At 48.9% G+C, this 22,980-nt stretch overlaps 1 protein-coding gene across 1 annotated transcript in view; it reads right to left on the bottom strand.

The window, feature by feature from the left end:
* Window positions 1-22,980, bottom strand: part of LOC135909819 (zinc finger protein 287-like) — a 56,066-nt gene that overhangs the window by 30,061 nt on the left and 3,025 nt on the right. Inside the window, exon 2 of the mRNA XM_065441871.1 lies at window positions 21,344-21,583. The gene's annotated coding sequence lies outside the window, so the exon portion shown is untranslated. The remainder of the gene's footprint in view (window positions 1-21,343; window positions 21,584-22,980) is intronic.

The following is a 22,980-nucleotide window of genomic DNA, read 5'->3' on the forward strand; positions in this document are numbered from 1 at the left end:
TCGAGCGCCTGTCGACGATTCTATCTGTTTTCCGCCAGGTGGGGCTACAACTAAGTTCGTCCAAGTGCCACTTTGGTCTTCGTGAAATTTCTGTGCTTGGGCATCTAGTTAATTCTTCTGGTGCACGCCCTGATCACGATAAAATACGGGCAGTCAAAGACTTTCCCTTGCCAACATGTGCCAAGGATGTTCGCAGCTTCTTGGGCCTTTGCTCCTACTTCCGTCGGTTTGTCCGAAATTTTGCGAACGTTGCGCACCCTCTCAATCAGCTCCTCAAGAAAGACGCTGCATTCATTTGGGGCCCTGAGCAAGCTGGTGCATTCACTGAGCTGATTGGGCTGCTTACGTCCCCGCCCATTCTTGCTCACTTTGACGCGTCAGCTCCAACAGAAGTCCGTATCGATGCCAGTGGCCACGGTATTGGAGCTTCATTAAAACTTCTTTCTGGGCGAGTTGGTGCATACTTTACATAAAAACTGTTACAACGCAAACACATGCAACCACAAAGTATAAGGGACAGGACACAGCGCTTGTGTCCTGTCCCTTATATTTTGTGGTTGCATGTGTTTGCGCTGTAACAGTTTTTATGCCAATTATTGGAGCTATCTTGGCCCAGAAGCAACAAGGGCGAGAACGTGTTATTGCCTACGCCAGCCGCCTTCGTTCCTCTGCGGAGAGAAATTATTCTATCACTGAACGCGAGTGTCTGGCTCTAGTTTGGGCAGTGGGTAAATTCCACCCCTATATGTACGGCCGCCAATTCGCAGTCACCACTGATCACCACGCTCTGTGTTGGCTTTCGTCCCTCGAAGATCCTTCAGGGCGCCTTGACCGCTGGGCTCTGTGCCTCCAAGAATACAACTATTCCGTTGCATACAAGACCGGCCGGTTATATAAAGATGCGGACTGCTTGTCGCGCCATCCTGTCGACCCTCCCGACGTTTCTGCGGCAGGCATACCTGTCATCGTTCTCTCTCTAGCTGCTTTTCGCTACACTGGAGCCGAACAACGTCGGGACCTCTCCTTGAAACACCTTATTCAACGGCTCACTTCAACGACGCCCGATCCTTCCCTGCGCACGTTTGAACTTCAAGATGGTAGATTGCCCCGCTCTAACATGCGCCCGGACGGCCCTGCCCGACTCTTCGTTGTGCCTGAGCATCTGCGTCAGACTGTTCTCGCCCAGCTTCATGATGTACCGACTGCAGGTCACCTTGACGTGTGACGGACTTATGACCGCGTTCGTCGGAGCTTCTTTTGTCCAGGTCTATACCGTGACGTCTGTCGTTATGTCGCTGCGTGCGATATCTGTCAACGACGCAAAAAGCCGACCACACTCCCTGCTGGTTCCCTTCAACCAATTGACATACCATCAGAACCATTCTTCAGTGTAGATGTTTCTCTGTTAGGACCTTTCCCTACGTCTGCTTCGGGAAACAAGCGGATTGCTGTAGCAACAGACTATGCCACCCGATATGCAATCACACGGGCTCTTCCGGCATGCTGTGCAACCGATGTCTCCGACTTCCTCCTAGAAAACGTCATCCTTCACCACGGCGCCCCTAGACAGCTCCTCATCGAGCGAGGCCGCTACTTTCTTTCTAAAGTTGTCAATGGCATTCTGCACTCGTTCGCGACTAAACACAAACTTACTAGTGCTTACCGTCCACAAACGAACGGTCTAACCGAGCGCCTTAACCGCACCCTTACTCACATGCTGTCCATGTATGTCTCCGCTGAACATCGCGACTGGGACGTTGCGCTGCCGTTCGTTACTTTCGCCTATAATTCGTCTCGCCATGATACCGCCGGCTTCTCTCCATTCTTCCTCTTGTTTGGCCGCGACCCTACGCTACCTTTCGACACCGTTCTGCCTGCTAGTCTGAATTCCACATCCGAGCACGCCCGTGAAGCCATCCTCAAAGCAGAAGAAGCACGCCATAGTGCTCGACGTCGACTAGTGGAGTCGCAGGACAATCAGCCGCGCTTATATGACGCCCGCCGTCGTGACGTCCATTACCCACCGGGCGCCCTGGTTCTCCTTTGGTGACCGTCGGGACGCGTTGGCCTCTCGGAAAAGTTACGTTTACGCTACTCCGGCCCTTAACGTGTCTTGCCTCAAGTAACTGACGTCACGTACGAAATCGCCCCTCTTGAGCGAACCGTGGCTCAACATGGCTCCGCCGTGGTCCACGTCGAGCGTCTTAAGTTGTATCACTCACCCGCCTCCTAACGAGCACCGAGTCGGTGCTTCAGCCGCCGGGGGTCATGTGACACGCTGACGAAGATGTTTTAAACATCGTCAGAAGAAGACGATGTTCTGGGCATCGCGCGCTGGCTACCATCTTGCCAGCTGATATAATTATTGTAAATATTCTGTAAATACACGTGTGATTGTTTTTATCCCCGTAACAATATATATATATATATATATATATATATATATATATATATATATATATATATATATATATATATATATATATCCAACTGCTTATCCAACTACCCCGGTCATGTACTAATTGTGGCCCTGTTGTCCCTGCAAACTTCTTAATCTCATCCGCCCACCTAACTTTCTGCCGTCTCCTGCGACGCTTCCCTTCCCTTGGAATGCAGTCCTTTACCCTTAATGACCATCAGTTATCTTCCCTCCTCATTACATGTCCTGCTCATTCCCATTTCTTTTTCTTGATTTCAACTAAGACGCCATTAACTCGCGTCTGCTCCCTCACCCAATGTGCTCTTTTCTTATTCCATAACGTTACACCTATCATTCTTCTTTCCCTAGCTCGCTGCGCCATCCTCAATTTAAGCAGAACCCTTTTCGTAAGCCTCCAGGTTTCTGCCCCATACGTGAGTACTGGTAAGACACAGCTGCTATACTCTTTCCTCTCGAGGGATAATGGCAACCTGCTGTTCACGGTCTGAGAATGCCTGCCAAACGCATGATGCCTTGTCGCTGCCGCATGATGCCTGCCTTGTCGCTGCCGAATTTCTTCTGTATTTACTCCGCTCTGTTCTCTCTTCTGTCCTTATTGTGTCCTGGGTGCACGTTCTTTGGTATGGGAGGTAGTACCAATCTTTCCTTCGTCTTTCTCGGGATGTCCACCTTGACGCCGTGCTGTGTGCGGTAACCTATGTCTAATTTCTCTAGGATGTGTCTGCCTGCTCTACTTCAGAGGCGTTCATATTGTGCCGTACATTGTGCTTCAATGAGCTCGTCTATCGTGTTGTGTAAGCCTAATTGCAGCAACTTGTCCGTGCTGGTGCTGATCGGTAGTCCTATGGCTAGATTGTATATTTTCCGAATGGGGCATTCTAGTTTGATCTTTTCCGTGACCAGCCATTGTACGTACGCCTCTACGTATGCTATTCTACTTATTACGAAGGCCTGTATTAATCTGATCGTGTTTTCCTCTGTCATCCCGCTATGTTTGTTTGCTATCCTTCTGATTACCCTCATGGTTTTCGCTACAGTTCCCTCCAGTCTTCTGAGCGTGTCTCCTTTGTTCTCCTTGGCTTCGATGAGGAGCCCCAATACCCTGAACCTATCGACCTTGGGTATGAGTTCCCCATCGGCCGTCTTTAACTGTATCTCCTCTCTATGGGTGAGCTCTTCCCTGTAGTTGCCTGGTTTGCGACCTCTGCGAGTCAGTCTGTACAGCAACAACTCCGATTTCTCTGTCGAGCATGTTAACCCTGTCCCCTCTAGATATTTTTCGAATGTTTCGACCGCTGTTTGAAGCGCTTGTTCTATCTACCCGTCACTTCCGTTTCTCACCCATAGGGTGATATCGACAGCGTATAAGGTATGGTTGAGTCCCTCGAATTCTTGTAGTTTGGCTGGCACTCCGATTAGCGTGAGATTGAATAGCATCGGTGATAAGAGCGAGCCCTGTGGCGTACCTGCGCTGCCTACCGCGATCTCTCCCAAACTAGGTCCGCTATCGGGATCGTTGCCTTTCTGCCCGTTAGGAAAATACGTACGTAATCGTACGTCCGTTTTCCCAGTCCCAGTTCTCCTACTCTATCTAGTATCTTTGCATGTGTTACGTCATCGAAGGCCTTTTTAGGTCCAATCCGAGAGTTTGCTTTGTCGATCTGCCCAAATCTTCTATGATCTGGTGTTTTAGTTGTAACAGAGCGTCCTGCGCTGAGAGATATCTCCTAAATCCTATCATCGTGGGTGGGAGCGCGTCCCAGTCCTCGAGGTAGGTGGGTATCCTAGCTAAGACCACGTGCTCCATGAGTTTTCCCACGCAAGAAGTGTAAGACATGGGTCTCAAGTTCTCAATCTGCAGTAGCATGCCCAGTTTAGGTATTGACAGAATTTGTGCAGTCGCCATTGCTGCGGGATCTGCCCTGCCTCCCAGCATTCGGTAATATATTCTGTTAAGTGAGCTATAGACTCAACGTCCACATTTCTTAGCGCTTTATTCGTTACCCCGTCTAGTCCAGGTGCTGACTTGGTATTGAGTTTCTTAGGGAGGGCTATAACAAGAATTTGAACCCAGCCTCCTTTCTTTTTCATAGCTCTTGAGCAAGACATTACGAGCATAAGTACTTGCCCAGAATGTAATGGCAGCTCTCATGTGCAGTGCAAGTTTGCGAACTTCAATCCTGTGTTTTGCCTCACAGTATGCATACTGAATGTAGCACAGACTAAGCCAGAACTATCTTGGCCTTCGTCTCGAAGATTTTGTTTTACTGCGCGACCATACTCTATCACTGCGATGCAATTACCCACCTTGATGACGTGCACGGCTTTACGAGCACAAGTGCTCTGTAATGTGGGCATCTGACGATTAACATCTGCTGCCAGACACGATGCATTCTCTCGTATTGTTTGGATGCATAGAGGGTCTCTGAAATAAGTTATGTTGCAGTACCCAAGAGTACACCTAGACATAAATGTTGTCTCTCACGGAAACTTTTCCACAGTAGTACATTCTACGTCAGCGAAGTTCTCTGCGGCGGAGCGCATTCCACTGCTTACAAGACCGGCCCCCAAGGCTCGATTCAAGACCCCCTATCTCTTTAGGCAACGAAGCAGGGACCGACAGAGGGCAGCAGCGGAGGCCGCCCTACAGCTGCAGCAGCAGAACTACGGCGGACATTTCCCACCTGCTCACCGCTCCCGCTCTCGAGGCCGAGCGTGGTCTCGTTCGGCAGCGGGGCATCCATGCCTCCAGCAGGTCAGGCCTCGGAATCGGCCGCGCAGCAGATCGCTGGACCGAACCGTGGCGGTTTGAGCTCAGGGTGTCTGAAGCAAGCCAGCCGCCAGGTCCCGAACCTACCTGACAAGGTGAGCTGGGCAGACGCTGTTAAGGGCTCGCGCGACACGCGAGGCTCAGGGAGCTACTGCCTCAGAACCTAGCAGTAAGAGGGACCCTGGGGATGTGGCATTGGAGGCAGTACAGCGCGATAACACGCAGTTAAGCACAGTCGTGCATCAGTTAGCCGAAGAAATCCGCGAGATTAAACAGTCGATGGAGCAGCCATCTATACCTAAGCCTACTTCAGTCCCCACTCCCATCACGAACGGTAACGACAGTGCAGCGGCGCCCGCAAAGAAAAGCGCGGTGGCCAGCTCCGAGTCTCAACAGCTCGATAAGCTCGAATCAGCAGTAAGGTATTGGCGCAAAGCACATGTCACGATAAATGACTGGCGGTAAGAACACGAAGAGATGAGGGAGCTGTTCTCTGAAATTCAAACCGGCTTCCGCAACATCGAGGTTGTGGTTCGAGTTGACACCCACATAAAGAAAAACCAATACTCACATAGGGCTTCACCCAGGCACGCCAATGATGCCCAAAATGGGCCCTACAGTCGTTCACACTACCCCTATTTCAGGTAACGCACACGTACAGCACCACGATCGCCAAACCCACTAGCCAGCTTGTGGTGTGGCAGTGGAACTGTCGGGGCTTCACTAAGAAGCAACCACTGCTCCAACAGTACGTCCGACAGGGACAATATAAGCCTGATGTCATAATGATACAGGAAACTGTAGGCACCCTACCGGAACTTCAAGGTTACACTGCGTACGCCTCGCCGATTCCCGTTGATCGCGGGCTGGCAATTTCAATCCGGAAAGGGATTAAGTGCAAGAGCAAACCGTATGCGGCGCAGATGCGAAACACATGCTCGTAGAGCTCCTTCGCTATATGACACGCAAACACAATGTATTTCTCCTCAATGTGTATAGTAATCCAGCTCACTCACGGAGTCGTTTCCTCTCTCTGTTTTGAGGGGTGCTTACCATGGCGGGCGCACACCCGTTTCTGGTGGAGGGAGACCTTAACGCCCCGAATGAGGCCTGGGGCCATGGCTACACTACAGCCAAAAGTCGACGCCTATGGAAGGAACTGCACGATGGAGAATTACCTCTTAGAACCCATCCCACAGCGCCAACCCGCATGGACAAATCAACGGCACGGGACACGACGCCCGACCTCACTGCGGTCCGAAACATCCCTCAAGCAACGTGTTGCAATACCATTGATGATTTCGGTAGGGACCACATGCTCATAGAAACAATAATTTCTCATGCGAGGTCACCCCTTCGACCTAAGCTATTCAAATGGACGGACTGGCACAAGTTCCGGAAGCCGCGAGTCGAACAGAGAGGTGGGGAGACCATCGATGACATCGAGGCATGGATGGAGACGCTCTACAGCGGCATGAACAGGGCAGCACAGACGGTTGCACCTAAGACCAGGTTTACAAGATCGACAGCTGATTAGCCCACCTCTGGGAAGCCAAGACATCGCTACAGGCAAAATGGAAGGAGCAATGGCACAACCGAAAGCTTCGTAAGAAGATCGTACAGATCAATCGCCAGCTAGAACAACATTGCAGGACCTTAAGCCACCAACAGTAGTACGACATGTGCAATGCAGTCGATGGGCAGTTGCCCATTGACAGCACGTGGCGTTTCCTTCGTCACCTCTTGGGGGAAACGCAGATCAAGTCTCCTCAGCGTGCCAACCTGCAGCGCCTTTTGCACAAGGAACGGGCTAGCACGAGTGACCAACGGATCGTGACACACCTGCAAAACAAGTACTTCCCTCTACGACACGATGTTCAAGACTGACATTACACTGGAGAGACAAATGCGACGCCCGATGAAGGGTTTCATAAGTCAGAGATCTTCGCACCTCTTCACCACATTATGGTAAATCAGCAACTGGTCCCGAAAGGGTTACGAACAAGATTACGAAACCTCGATGATGCCTAGATCACCGCTCTTGCGATATATGTCAAGAAATGCTGGCGAGCAGGTCGCCTCCTAGAGGCATCGAAAAGCTCTAAGGCAGTCCTAATCCCGAAGGCAGGCAGGACGTCCAGCTTCGATCACTTGCGACCCCGTTCCCTCACATCCTGCGTTGGCAAGGTGATGGAGCACGCGTTCCTCTCCCGTATCGACCACCACCTCGAGGACACGGGAGCCTACCCATCGGCTATGGTGGGCTTCTGATCACACCTCTCCTCTCAACACGTCATGCTCTAACTCTAACGCCAGATTATCTCGCCAAGATCTCGCAAAAGCATTCGACAAGGTAGTGTATGCAGCAATCCTGAGCCGAATTAACAAGCTCAACATGGGCGAGCGAAACTAAAACTACATAAGAGCCTTCCTGTCCCGCTGCACAGTCACCCTCGTGGTCGACAGAATGACATCCGACGAACATGCACTATGAAGCGCCGGCCCTCCTCAATGGTCGCTCATGGACCTGCTCCTTTTGAACTTGTGATGATGGGTTTGACGGCCTCCATCGCGCCTTCTATGCAGACGGCATTACCCTGTGGGTTGGCAAGGGTAGTGACGGTCAGATGGAATGCACCTTACAAGCGGCAGTCTCTGCAGTAGAAACCTACCTTCAAGGCAAGGATCTCCAACTATTTCGACTCAAACCGGAGCTGCTGCTGTACCGCCCGCGCCGCCGGCCAAAACATACAGGCGAATCGCGCCCATGTGACGAAATACTCCTGTATACGCAAAACGGCTCCTGTATTCCCCGAGTTCTGAATATACGCATCCTCCGCATGCATATAGCAGCCAACGAGTCAAACGCAGAACCTATCCGCAAGATCGAAGAAGGGGCTACAGCGGCTTCCCGCCTGGCCAGACGGATTACAACAAGCACGCGGGCATGAAGGAGGGTGGCGTCATGCGCCTCATACACTCCTTCGCAATCAGTCACATTACTTATATGCGACTGCCCTCCATAAATCAAATGTCACCGAAATGAAGAAACTCAACTCACTTATACGCAAGACTTACAAGATTGCCATTGGCCTACCGGAGTCCACGAGCACTACTCGTCTGCGACAGCTAGGGTATAGAACACAAATCGTGGCTGTGCAAAGAGCCTCGCAACTGGAACGCATGTCCCTGACAGCAACGGGTCGGTACATCCTGCAGAAATTCGGCTTCGATTACTACGTCTAACACCGTAAGAAACAGGCCATTCCACAAGACTTCAACGACACGCTGATTGTCGCCATTATCCCTCTAAACATGCAGCCCGACCATAACGGGTGCCGACGCCAGGACCGTGCCAAGGCACTGCTGCACTCCTCTGATGGAAAGAGGACTACGCTCTTCATAGACACGTTTTCGGACCTCCTGTTTCGAATGACGCAAGAGCGCTTGGCCAGATACAACTACATCCCCAAGCACTACCAGCTAGGCAAGTCGATATTGCCCCCACCTCACCCCAAACTGAAACGTCGTGAGGCAGTGGTCTGGCGACAACTCCAGACAAACACCTTCTCTATTCCGGTGCGATTGCGGCTCATTTTCCCCGCACAATCCCTGAGTGCTCTCTGCAAGGTATGTCAGGCAACTAGAGCGACGCTCTCGCAAATGTTGTGCGAGTGTCCTGTTATATGAGCTAAAATGGCAGTAGCAGGGGAGGCTCTTGCATCGAAGTGGGCCGCCGCTCTGCGCAGCTCCACCCTCAAGACAGAAGAGCGGGCAGTCCAGTAGGCCCGAGAGGCCGCGATGAGGCAAGGCCTCGAAGTCCCCTCGTGGGAAACCTGAGCCCGGGTCGTTAAAATTTGCAGAATTTACAATAAAGTTGTTTCCATCCATCAGCAAAGTTCACCGGAAACTGGTACTTCATGCGGCCATGGCCTTATCCTATCACCTTGAACACAACGTCGCGCACTGGCGCGAGTGTTGTATAATTCCCGTTTATTTCCACGGAAGTGTTCCTGCGGCTATTTCCGGCGCAGTGTTCTGTCGTTACTGAGTTAATGAAGGCCGCCAAATTAAGCTTACACGCTGCGATCACTTCTTCAAGAGCCTGCAGTCGCTGAAGCTTACTGCCCGCACAAACCGGCTGCGCAGGAATGCAAGCGCTGGTTTATCAGCATGCTTGAGAAGTTCATAGGACTGTAGCATTGGCGCCATTGTGGTATGGTAGCAGTATGGTAGCACTGTTGGCATCCCATGCCACTAGGTGATTACATTGCTGCACTTATCGTGAGATGACCCATTCCTCGTAGTACCGGCAGCCATCATCACTGCGCCACTTACATTTGTCGCGTTCTAACTCATGCCCTTACTCCTTGAATATTCATAAGTCCACCGCACAACCCATCTTTTCATAGGAAAATGTTTATTCCACCCCTTGTACGGCGCGCGCTCCGGTCGTACCTCGGGTTTGCCGCACACGTGGCGATGCGGTGCGCTGATTCCCAAATACCTTGCGTGGCCCATTGACCTGCTAGCGCTAGAGCACGCTTTACGCAGCAGAAATTTACTGCAGGTGGGTATTCTGTAAGAGTCCACCTAGTGGACTGTCCATTTCGGCCGCTGCTGATTGGCTAGGGCCGCTCGTCTCCTCCTCTCTCATACAGCTGCACCCAATCAGCAGCGGCCGAAATGGACAGTCCACTAGGCGAGTTGAGAGTGTGTCCACGCCAATGGCACAACTCAAGAAGAGGGTTGGCATGTTCCCTAACTAAATAATAACAGGCTACGTGCAACCGCAGGTATTCCCTTCTTTGCAATTGAAGGTAGTATAGAGACAGTCAATAAGATTCATTACCTGCCGAAGCTAGTGAATAACATTAATTCAAATTCACACCATCAGCAAAAAGGTAGCTTAAGCATATTGTAACGATGTTAATAAAACAACGATATTTATTAAGGGCGAACTTGTGCCCAGAAGTAAAAGTCACTGCGGTCGTCAAGAAATCCCCGGCAGTCGCGTTCTCAAAACTGGCCTCGAACCGTCTTCCCCTTTCTCCTCGCGTGACACCTCGTGCGCGTGGCGCATGCGAGCCAGGTCCAACTGGCCGGCCATGCCACGAAGATCGCTGCCTGTTGTTGCTGAACAACACAACGGTACAGCGTGCACAGTGTCCAATACAAAGGGCGCGCAACTTGATTGTCACCAGGTTTGTCACGGCTACTATGATGTAGCTGTAGAGCGCGAAATAAGCAGCACACAAAAGCAGAAAAGATCGGACGAGTGCTGTCCTGTCTCGAAACACGAAACCCGTAAAAAAAAAAGGCATTGCTTTCCCTCGCGTTCACTCGGCTGTGAAAAAATCCTGGGAACGCCTAATGCAGCGCAGCTTTCATGACCAGATTCAGAAACTGCTAAAGCAGGTTACCTTAATTTTATCATTGATTCCACTGCCGAAAATGCTCTCGAGGAGAAGTGGTGCGCAGGGAGAAGACGCGGTAATCCGCTATCATCATGAATGGTCGCATCGTTAGAAAAAGGAGGCCGCCCGACAAAGTGTGGGTGCCTCTTCTTCAGCAAGAAATAAGCTCAGTGCTGTTATGTCCAGCCCTCCAGCGCACCTGATAAGTACGAAGCAACCGAGACGCACTCGGCGCACCGCTAAACATGGAATGAAATTTCTTCCCCGCAGATGATCCCCGCAGAGGAATTGTGGTCTATGAAATGGCACAAAATCCTAGACTTTACCCGTGAGTCTTATCTGTGTCGGCGCGCTGCGATCGCAGGACGCGCACGATGTCAGTTGGTCGACTTTCGGTGCTTGTCGTAGCACTGGTAAACGGATGCCGCTATAGGGCGCGTCACCATAAGAGCACTAGCCACGCTGCGGCAGGGTCTCAATCGCGGCATCGTATTGATACGCCTGTATACCTCCTATATGAACACAACAATCAAACCCCGGCCCTCAGTATGACCGGGGTTGTCGGAGAAGTATGGGAGAGGCCTTTGCCCTGCAGTGGGCGTAACCAGGCTGATGATGATGATGATGATTGATACGCCAAAAATTGGCAGTTATACCCAGCGACGTACCTTCTGCGTGATGTCAATCAACACGCGTTGGTCTATAAGGTGCTTCCCCTTAAATTAGGCACCTGCCCCTCTAGCTCGTAGGCTATGGCGTACCCATGCCGAGCACAAAGTGCTTGGGTTCGATCCCGGCCACAGTGGCCGCATTCCGATGGGTGCGGAATGTGAGAACGCTCGTGTGCCGGCGAATTTCCTGCACGTTTCAAAAGCTCAAATGGTCAGAAAATTATGTCGGAGTACCCACTACGGCATGCTGCATAGTCGCATCGCAGTTTCTGGCACGTAAAGCCTCAAGATTAAAACTAAATTTAGCTGTATTAGGCTCAGGCTACACCACTGGCAGGGCACCGCTGCCTCCGGTGAGCCACTATACCGTGTCGAGCGACTGCCCGCTGCCGCGGGCGCCACGGGGGAAAAGAAATCAAAAGCTTAAAATGGCGACCTTTAGTTGCGCTTGATGGTAGTTGTTAATCACAATGTATGTATTCTCGTGTTTAAATTATTGTGAGTCAATGATCCCAGGATGGCGTTCAATGCTGGGCGTCTGCCAACCAGTGCGGTGTAAGCTTCCACAGATGCACTCCAAAAGTATACCTAACACATGCATTACCAGTGCATATACATCAAACTATCGGTGGCGTACTCGCTGAAACCGCTGATCTGTAATTCAGAAGGAAGAGATCAGGATAGCCGACTAATTAAATTAGATGTGAAATGTTGTTAATAGAACTTGCTTTGGTAAAGGCAACGTAGAGCCTTCATTAGGTGGCTTTGCTTCTTTGAGGACAATGGTAGTGACCGCATTATTGGGTACATGAAACTCAAGTTTACCTTTCTTTTTTGTGAAAGATCAGTTAAACGAAACGGACACGAAAGTGTCACGGCCCTCATCAATTTTTATAGTAGATATGAACCACCTATGTGCTCCGCGTAAAGCGTGTAATTTATTATAAGGTTTTAAAATGTACATATCGCTGCCAATCATGGTACACGTACTGCTCGGCTGAATTTTAACCACCCCTACCCATTTGATCTAAATCGCCCAAATGATATCAGTAGGGGGGGCTATACGATTGGGTGCCTAGGGCGCGTCATCGATAATTTTTCTACTTGGTGGTGAACAAATCATGTTCGTAATAGTTGGAATGTTAGTGAATTTGTTTCTATAAAAAGGAAGTAACAGAAAGAGCAGCACAACAATTTCTCAGTACACTCAAGCACTTCCTCCACACAGCAAGTGTCGTCTGCTTGTATTACGACGTGCTCAGTCTTGACCAGAAATCCGTGGTCAGTGTCGGTCTTTCTTTGTGAGCACGAAGAATCGCCTCTGTTGTTTTGTGGGGTGCAAACGTAGCGACTCGCAATATCTCAAGCTGTGACATCGTGTCCTTCTGCGAGGCAGCAGACGAGTGGAGTGACAGCAGCGCATCGGAATACCGGTATCCGATCGGCGCCAGGATTTGCGCATTTGCGGCGGCAACTTTACACAGGAGGATTACTACCCCAAGAACGTTTCGTCAGTCCCGTATTCGGGTAAACGCAAGCGAGGGGACAGGGCCTGGCCGCTTGAATGTGCCGTTTCACGGAATGAGCAGAAGTGCGAACGTTAATGATCCTATAATGATCGGCACGGTGCAGCCACCTGGTGGCACAAAGCTCAACCAGACACAGTAGCAGCAACGAAGTGTATTCTTCTTTGCTGCTGGTGTAAATTTTTCGCGGGAGCATAATTGTTAACATGCTGTTTTATAAATGTTTCAAATGTTTTACACTTGGTTAGAGCAATATCAGCTCTTTGTTTGGCTGGTTAAGCTCTGCGCCAATAGATGGCTGGGCCGTACAAACCGATCAGGCCACTCGCGTACATCTACGCTAAAGTTGCTTCATCAGCTTGAGTTAATGCCTTCACCCATTCGTCGAAACCCCCAGCTTTCATGTGGTTACCGGAGTACCAGACACGTTTGGCGCTGCGGCAGAATGATCGCAACGCACGCTGCTTCGATAGCTCCCGCTTGGGGTCGACTGCCAAGCATTTGCCGGAGAGGTTGGAGAGGATTCGCACGCTCGCTCCTAGATCGCCGTCAGTAGACGACACGACGCCCCATCATGACGCAGAGTCAGTGAAGGCCTAGCTTACGCCGATCACTCGGCGAACGAGTTGAGGAGAAAATACAGGCCTATAGAGGAGGGCCACTTGTAGTCGTCCAGCTTTCCCTTAATATGAGACGCTTCACAGAAAGTGTGGTGCGATTAACTTTAGCTGCAACCTACGCGTCTACAAAATTTGTCCGAACCGTTTGAGGGGCCCTTTAAAGCCCCTGAAAAGAAAGGATTCTTTTTCAGAGGCTTTATCTCATGCATCTAAAGGCGCTGCGAGCGCTTCCGTACATTGGCTGAATAACTACCACATCATCATCATCAGCAGCAGCACCAGCAGAATATCTTATGCCCACTGCAGGACAAAGGCCTCTTCCTGCAATCTCCAATTACCCCTGTCCTGCGCCAGCCGATTCCAACTAGAGCCTCCGAATTTCCTCATTTCATCGCGCCACCTAGTATTCTGCCGTCCTCCACTACGCTTCTCTTCTCTTGGCACCCATTCTGTAACCCTAATGATCCAACGGTTATCTAACCTGCACATTACATGACCTGCCCAGCTCCATTTCTTCTCTTAATATCAATTATAATATCGGATATACCGTTTGTTCTCTGATCCAAGCCGGTGTCTTTCTGTAGCTTAACGGTATGCCCAGCATTCTTCGTTCCGTCGACCATTGCGCGGTCCATAACTTAACTCTGCCCCATATGTCAGCACCGGTAAAATGCACTGATTGTACACCTTTCTTTTCAATGATAATTGTAAGCCTCCAGTCAGGAGCTGACAATGTCTGCCGTATGCGATACAACCGACTTTTATTCTATGAATTCCCTACTCATAAACAGGGTTCCCTGTGATTAATTGACCTAGGCAAACGTATTCCTTCACAGACTCCAGAGGCTAACTGGAGAATCTGAACTCTTTGTTCGCTTGCCCCCCCCCCCCCTCGGTATTCATCATTATCTTTGTCTTCTGCATATTAATCTTCTACCTACTATTGCACTCGCTCTGTTAAGGTCCTCAATCATTTGATGTAACTCGTCTGCAGTATTGCTGAATGCAACAATGTCATCGGCAAACTGAAGGTTCGCCGTCAACCCTTACTCACAAGCCTTTTCAGTTTAATAGCTTGAATACTTCTTCCAAGCACGCAGCGAATAGCATTGAAGATATTGTTTCTGCTCGTCCTATCGCTTTCTTTATACGTATCTTCCTACTTTTCTTCTGCAGAATTAATGTAGCTGTGGAATCTCTGTAGATATTTTCCAGGGTATTTACGTAAGCAGTCTCTACTCCATAATTACGCAATACCTTTATGACTGCTTGTATCTCTACTGAATCAAATGCCTTTTCATAATCTATGAAAGCATATAGTGAGGCTGATTGCACTCTGCGGATTTCTCCATTAGCTGAATAATGATATGGCTGTGATCCATTGTATAGTATCCCTTCCTGAGGCCAGCCTGCTTCCTTGGTTGGCTAAAGCCCAGTGTTGCCCTTATTCTATTGCAAATTATCTTCGTGAATATGTTATATAATACTGGGAGTAAGCAAATGGGCCTATTCTTTTAAATTCTTTAACCCCTCCCTTTTTATGGATTAGTATATTGTGTGCATTCTTCCAATTTTCTGATACCCTTGCAAGCGATAGACACTTCGTATAGGGAGCCGCCAGTTTTCCAAGCATTATGTCTCCTCCACCTTTGATTAAATCGGCTGTTATTCCATCTTCTTCTGGCTCTCTTCCCCATTTCATGAATTGAAGGCCCTTCTCGCCTCGTCGCTAGTTATCGGAGGAGTTTCTGTATCCTGTTCGTTACTGCTTCGAATGGAGGCAACCTGACTCCTCTGGATATTCTACAGGTCACTACTCACTACACCTTCGAGATAGCTGATGATATTACCCTGCTTAGCTTTCAGTGCATACATCTTTGTTTGTCCTATGCAAAGTTTCCTTCTCACTGGTTTCAGGCTGCGTCCATTCTTTTACGGCTTCTTCAGTCTTTCTCACGTTATAGTTTCGAATATCCCATATGTTCGCCTTGTGGACCTGTTTTGACAGTTCCGCAAATTGTATTTTACCTTTTGAGTTGGACACTTTCATTCTTTGTTGTTTCTTTATTCGAGCCTTTGTTACATGGGAGAGCTTGCCTACTGATTGCCTTGATGCTTTGCCTCCCACTTCAATTGCTTCCTTTGAAGCCAGCCTAGTTACCGTTTCATTCATTACCTCTATGCCATTTCCCTTACTCTGTGTTGAGGCTGCATACTTTTACAAGTACCAGCCTGAATTTGTCTGCTTTTGCCCTTATTACGTCTAGGTTGGTCTGTTTCTTCTTGACCAATTTTACTTTTCCCTGTTCAATTGACCTCACTAACCTATGATAACTGCGCTTTACCCTACCTATCACTTCTACATCCTGCCCTATGCTGGGATCAGCAGAAAGTATGAAATCAATTTCATTTCTTGTTTCATTATTAGGATTTTGCTAGGTCCACTTTCTGTTGCTACGCTTCCTGAAAAAGGTGTTCATTATTGTCGACTTATTTTTTTCTGCGAATTATTGCAGCTTCTATGCTCTAGCGTTCCTACAATTGACGCCCTATAGTCAACTGCTTGTTCACCAGCCTGCTTTTCCTCCCTCTTGCATTGAAGTCGGCCATTACTACAGTATACTGAGTTTACACTTTTCTCATCGCCAATTCAACGTCTTGATAAAAATGTTCTATCTCTTCATCATCGTGACTGGAGGTTGGAGCGTGCGTTTGCACTACTTTTATTCTATACCTCCTATTCCGCTTTATTACGACTATTGCTACACACTCATTAATGTTGTAGAAGTCGTCAATGCTCTCCGCCATGTCCTTATGGATTAAGAATCCTACTTGGAACTCTTCTTATCTGGTAGTCCTCTATATTAGAGGACGTGGCCATTTGTCAGCACTGTATAAGCCACTTCTTCTAACCACACTAAGGCCGACGTTATACCAAACAGTAGTCCTGCTAAGCTAACCTCCCTCGACAGAGTTCGGGCGTTAAACGTTGCCAAGGTCAGTTTCCACTGGCGGCCTTTCCGGGTCGAGAGATTCGTAGCATCCTCTGCTGCGTTACAGGTGTGACCGCCGCCTTGGGCAGGTGCTCCGCAGCTGCTGGGGACTGAGGGCCATGGGTTAATTGCAGAAGTCATGAGGGAGGGAGTGGCCAAATACTGCACCTCGCAAGCCAATTCCTGTTCTGTTGAGGGAATGTATTTGTTGAAGCTTAATGGGCCTTCCTAATTTGGTTGTACCTGGATTAGTATAGCCATACTCGCTCTCAGCAGCTTTTGCCGGTGTGAGGCGTCACTCCAACTCTGCAGATGTAGTGCACTAATTTTTCACCGCATATTCTTACGCTTTAAGACGCGACAAAAATTTGCGCCCCTTCATTCTACATACATTTCATTGTCCTACTCTACGTTACCTTTACGCAATTTCGCTTCTCTCGAACCTATCCCACTACACCGCTCCGAACCACCCGGCCCCTGTGTGCCCTAACAGGATAAAATTGCGCAAGGCCGTTATTCCGGTGAGGGGCCGTTATCCACGGACTTCGCACCTCAACTAACTTTATTTACAATCTAGAAAACGCACGAGAGAGGAGGTGCCTGCCCAGTGGCAAGAATTGCGTTACTTCAGTTTTTTTTCAGAGGCTTTAGGTTGTGGACTGTGACAAATTCAGGAAAATAAGGGAGGAGGCCGACGACACAACACAAGGTATTGAGGAATGGACTGAAAAACTAAAGGGAGATGTGGCGGCAGCTACGAAAACGGTCCCGCTGGAGGCGCATTTAGAGAACGTAGACAGTAATTAAGCTTCTACACATGTGGGAAGCTAAGGTAGGGTTGCAACGGAGATGGAAAAAACAAAAACACAACCGGACGCTTCGTAGAAAGATAGCCAAATTGAACAGCGACATAGAACAGTAGTAGCTAGAACGCCCAGCAGCTATGCAAACAACAGTGGGAAGAAAAATGCAACAACATGGACAGTCAGATAGGATTGGCAAAAACGTGGAACATCCTTCGATATTTATTAGACCCGGACGGGACAAAGTCGGCACATAGGCAAAATATAAATCGGCTAATACCAACGTACCCAGGGACAGAGCAGGACTGCCTCAAGGAAATCGAGAAAAGATACAACTCGCAAGCGCTGCCTGTCATACACCCTGACTACACAGGGCAGGTAAATGACGAACTAGACAGCAAAATCGGCGAGTCAGAGGTCAGGGCAGCCCTATAGAAACTCAATACCAAGTCGGCACCCGGACTACACGGTGTAACAAATAAAACGCTAAGGCACTTGGACGATGAGTCTATGGCTAAGTTAACCGAATATATTAACGAATACTGGGAGGCAGGGCAGATTCCGCAGCAATGGAAGACGGCACAAATCTCGTCAATACCTAATCCGGGCAAGCGACTACAAATTGAGAACTTGAGACCCATATCTCTCACTTCTTGCGTGGGGAAACTCATGGAGCACGTGGTCCTAGCTAGGATGACCACCTACCTCGAAGACTGCGACGCGCTCCCGCCCACGATGATAGGATTCAGGAGAAAGCTCTCAGCGCAGGAAGCTCTGTTACAACTAAAACATCAGATCACAGACGATTCGGGCAGATTGACAACGGCAATTCTCGGGTTGGACCTAAAAAAGGCCTTCGATAACGTAACACATGCAACGATACTAGGTAGAGTAGGCGAACTAGGACTGGGAAAATGCACGTACGATTATGTACGCAATTGTCTAACGGGCAGAAAGGCAAAGATCACAATAGCGGACCTAGTTTCGGAGGATATCGAGATAGGCAGCGCAGGTAGGCCACAGGGCTCGGTCTTATCACCGATGCTATTCAATTTGGCGCTAATCGGGCTGCCAGCCAAGCTACAAGAAATGGTGGGTGTAAACCACACCTTATACGCTGACGATATCACCCTATGGGTGAGAAACGGAAGTGACGGGTAGATAGAACAAGCGCTTCAAACAGCGGTCGAAACAATCGAAAAATATCTAGAGGGGACAGGGTTAACATGCTCGACAGAGAAATCGGAGTTGTTGCTGTACAGACCGACTCGCAGAGGTCGCAAACCAGGCAACTACGGGGAAGAGCTCACCCATAGAGAGGAGATACAGTTAAAGACGGCCGATGGGAAACTCATACCCAAGGTTGATAGGATCAGGGTATTGGGACTCCTCATTGAAGCCAAGGGCAACAATGGAGAAACCCTCAGAAGACTGGAGGGAACTGTAGCGCAAATCATGAGGCTAATCAGAAGGATAACAAATAAACATAGCGAGATGAAAGAGGAAAACACGATCACATTAATACAGGCCTTCGTAATAAGTAGAATAGCATACGTGGCGCCGTACTTAAAATGGCAGGTCGCGGAAAAGATCAAACTAGAATGCCTCATTCGGAAAATATACAAACTAGCCATAGGACTACCGATCAGCACCAGCACGGACAAGTTGCTGCAATTAGGCTTACACAACACGATAGACGAGCTCATTGAAGCACAATGTACGGCACAATATGAACGCCTCTCTAAGTAGAGCAGGCAGACACATCCTAGAGAAAGTAGACATAGGTTACCGCACACAGCACGGCGTCAAGGTGGACATCCCGAGAAAGACGAAGGAAAGATTGGTACTACCTCCCATACCAAAGAACGTGCACCCAGAACACAATAAGGACAGAAGAGAGAACAGAGCGAAGCAAATACAGAAGAAATTCGGCAGCGACAAGGTCGCAGTGTTCGTAGACGCGGCTCGATAAAGTCGCAGACGGGGGTTTACGGCAGCCGTAGTCGATAGGGAGAAACGGTGCAAGACGTGCACGACGATACGCACCACAAGTAACGAGACAGCTGAATAAGTATCCATAGCGCTCGCAGTAGCTCAGACTAACGCAACCGTGATAGTCAGCGACTCTCAGACGGCAATAAGAAACTTTGCCAACGGCCGAATCTCCCCGGAGGCACTACACATTCTTCTTGCAGGAGGCCAAAATTACAAAAGAAAGATTTACATCACCTGGCCACCCGCTCACACCCCCGTGGAGGACGGCAACAGCGAGGCGGCACACGACGCGACTCGAGGGCTTGGGGACCGAGCCGCAGTCGCAAGTGACGCCCCGACACACTCCGGACGTGACGGTGCGGTAAATGAGTGGGAGTGGGAGGACATATTGACAACATATAATGACATTACGAAACATTATAGGTTACAGAGGCGCATATTCCAGCGACCTCACGCAAAATTGACGAAAAAGCAGTCTGTCGCATGGCGGCAGTTACAAACTAGGACGTATCCGAATCCTGCGCTCTCGCACATCATATATCCGGATGTATATCCTACGGACAAATGCAAAACATGTGAATACAGAGCCACTCTGGAGCATATATTATGGGAATGCCGAGGGATAAATAACAATAAAGAAAACGCGGCCTCTAGCAGCAGCCTTCGCACGGAAGCAGCGCACGGGCTCAGCACGGGCTCAGCAGGGCGGCTGGGAAGCCGAGCTGCTGAGCCCCGCTTTCGAGGATCAACTATGGGCCGTCCAGCGGGCCGAGGATGCCGCCAGGACCCACGAACTCCTAGCCGTCACCTAGGCGGGGCCTTTGGCCTTCCCCACCAACTCGCAGGGCACACAATAAAGTTATTTCCTCCTCCTCCTTTAGATTTATGGCATGGTCTGAGGACCATTGTACAGCAAGAATGTTTTAAATTGGTTCTCTATTCGAGCAAACTACTGCGAACGTAGGCACCTTCTCCCTGTCTTCTCCCATACCGCAGCAAAGGGAGTGCGTCACGTTTACGTCACGAACCTCGCCTCTTTTTCTTGTGTCATTTTTTTCCCCGTTCGTTTTCTTGCAGCAAAGCGCAGTTCTAGTGACGGTGTTGCACGTGTTGTGTTGTATGATCTACTGAAGTTTCGTGCCATCGTTTTTGACGTTGCAGACAGTGCGTGTGACCTTTCTTCTCGCTGAACTTCGTTGAAGGGAAAGGCGTAGGTCTTTGTTATAACAGCTGTTGTCGCGTTACGCAGCTACTTTATACTTTGCAGACACGAGCGTCAGCAATCAATTTACGCACGGCGCTTAACTACGTGTCATGCTAAAACTTGAGTGGTCCTGTAAAGAGGCCCTGCTCTATATTTTGGCTATATAGTCAAGGTTGCAGGGCGCCATTCAGGGAGCGTCTTGCCGCAAGAAATTTTCAAATTGGTTCACTAAGAGATAAGATCCGAGCCATTGAGATGTCGTTTTATGATGCTGCTGGGAGGTAATCTTCCCTGCCAACGTAAAGACTCTCTCCTTTTGCCTCAACTAGCATCCGAAAGCGACTTCCTCCCTCCTTGCATACATAAACCAAGGAACGTCGTCACGTTTTATTTATTTATTTTATAACCATTGTTTTTGACGCAGTAAATGTCTTGCCACGGTTAAAGGCAGGCGGTTGAAGTCCTGTGGCCGGTATTTTTTATTCGCTCTTTTTGCGTGCGGCGGGCTCCCAGAGCGGCGATGTTGCGCCTTCTATACATTGCTCAATTTACCGAGATCACGTGTCCTAATCGTTTACGTAGCAGGCGCAGTGCTTCTTAGGAAGATGCATATGTGTGCGTGATCCTTGACTCTTTGGCTTCAAGCGATGCTCCCTCGAGAGGAAAGGTGCGTGGGCTTCCGCTAAATTTCAATTGTTTTTGCACCATACAGCCGCTTGATAGTTTGCAGAGATGACTGCCTCCACGTGGCCGTCCCACCACGCTTCAGTGTTTGCAAGGCTCAAAGCTGGTGAATGCCGCCCCTTTAAAAGACTGAGAGAGGATAGGCCCTGGCTGCTATACAGGGCATAGACGCTAGTGGTAATTGAGACAAATGAGAAAAGCATATAGGCGCCCAACGTACGTTCAGCTGTCAGCTGCCCGATGTTCTGATTCATGCCTCAAGGCCGGCCTGTCAGCTCAAGGTAGGCAGCCCGGGCAGCGTGAACCTTTTTGGCAAGACCACGTCCTGCACTTGTGGTAGAGCAACGTGATCGCAGGGTTGGTGAGAAGGTGCAGCCTCCTGGAAACAGGCTCAAGCTGGTAGAGGGCACTGGACCCCGCACCCAAGGCGCACGTGATCGAAGTCCTCGTGTGTGCCGCACTGTCGAACAGTAATTGTCAAGTAGCTAGTAAATACATGCGTTAGGTAGCATCCTGCGTGCGTTACTTCCTACAAGCCTTGTGCTACCCGCCGTGGATCCTTAGTGGATAGTGCTTTGGGTTGGTAAGCACGACATCGCGGGATCATATCCCGACCACGGCCGCTGCATTTCGATGGGGAAAAATGCGGAAACACCCATGTACTTAGATTTAGGTGCTCGGTAAAGAAACCCAGTAGGTTCAAATTATTCCAGAGTCCCTTAATGCCATAATTCTTTTAAACTTTCTGCTAGGCAGACGATTGCAAAGATAGCAAGTGGTGCCGTTACTAGCCATAAATCTTTTCCTCATGATTTCAGTAGACGAATACTGAGCCCCTCATCATTTGCGAGTTGCTTCAACAAATGAATAAAATTAGGCGATTAGATTCAGAATAATTTTTTCCGTCCCAGGTTGACGTCAGTGGCAGACATCAAAATGTTCGTGAGTATGGCAAAAAATATGATTATTAAACATGTTCTAACTACTTAATTTTAAAACTTTTAAGCGTAGGTTTATGTTATTAGATAATTGAAGTGCTACACGGTACAAAGCATACCATTTTAACGGAAATGCAGAACCCATTACTACCTTGGAGAAATGCGTCATCACATCCTGCGGGGAAATGTCTTCGTGTTGTTGTAGTAACATTTATTAGCACTGCATTCTTTCGTGTTGCTGAGAACCATCCGAAAATGTTAAACTAAGCAAAATTCATTTTTGTATCAAATCGTGCCTTCGGTACAATAAGATTCACCAAAGCGTAGCATGAAGGATTGGTCAGTTGGCCCAAAATCACTGGGAATTGTTTACGCGGTTTTGAATTCTCCGCAAAATGACAGGTCTGACATTTTACGTGCCCTCAATCCTTCGAACTTATCCTCTCGCATTTTCATATTATCCCCAACATTACGCCTCTAGTATGGCTAAACATGTAGCAATTCCTATTATAGAGGTCATATTGCATCGTCCACGGGTCATCTTTTACCTCCAACCTATATATAATTTTTTTTTGCCCACAACTGCCGGAGAAAGACTTGGTATAGTGCTGATGCTTGAGTAAGTACGTCATGATTGTTAGGAGCAGCGCATTAAGTGTAATGCGTGGTATTTTAACCAAGTAATTTTACACGGGAATGAACATCAGTATATATCGAGAATCACTAAATACTTTAATAGTGAAATAAATGATGCCACTGATACAAGTTCTAACACCATTCAGGAGCAATGTACATTGTTCTTGCTAATGTTTAAGAGTACGCCTGTGTGATAGAAATTATGAGACTAGCACTAGTTTCAAGAGAGATGTGACTCCAACTTGCAGCAAAATTCATTAGTATTCCAATTAACAATTTCCTC

The sequence above is a fragment of the Dermacentor albipictus genome, unplaced genomic scaffold (assembly GCF_038994185.2).
Source record: "Dermacentor albipictus isolate Rhodes 1998 colony unplaced genomic scaffold, USDA_Dalb.pri_finalv2 scaffold_30, whole genome shotgun sequence".
NCBI classification, from domain to species: domain Eukaryota; kingdom Metazoa; phylum Arthropoda; class Arachnida; order Ixodida; family Ixodidae; genus Dermacentor; species Dermacentor albipictus.